Here is a 442-nt window from a genome sequence, read left to right on the forward strand (position 1 = left end):
GTGTACTTTATTGTATTAAACTGCCGAAGTCAAATAAAACCGGACATAAATAAATCGTTTTATGCTTGGTACAAGTGTGGTCATTTTCGAACTAGTTCGGCTTCAATTAGGAAATTCTAGTTGTAAACTAGTATTTATCCTGACTAGTTTGGGGTTTCACTGCAGGGTATGTATACCAAGCATGCCCAGCGATGACAATTCCCTGCTTGGAAACCGCGGACCAGTGAATCAGATTGCTAGGTCTGTATTAGATCTTTATCGCCAAAAACGAACCAGTCGATTGTAACTAGATCCCCACCAGTTAAAAACCAGCGAAATTTTGTACTTTTAAAAAACTATTTTATTTCACTTTTTTCATTATAAATATATAATGACGAATTTAGAACTGGTTCGGAGCTATAGAAAAAGGGATGCAGAGCGAACTAGATCTTAGAACTCGAGC

This window comes from Rhagoletis pomonella, unplaced genomic scaffold, assembly GCF_013731165.1.
Source record: "Rhagoletis pomonella isolate Grant_MI unplaced genomic scaffold, Rhpom_1.0 Rhpom_scaffold_00007, whole genome shotgun sequence".
Lineage (NCBI taxonomy): Eukaryota > Metazoa > Arthropoda > Insecta > Diptera > Tephritidae > Rhagoletis > Rhagoletis pomonella.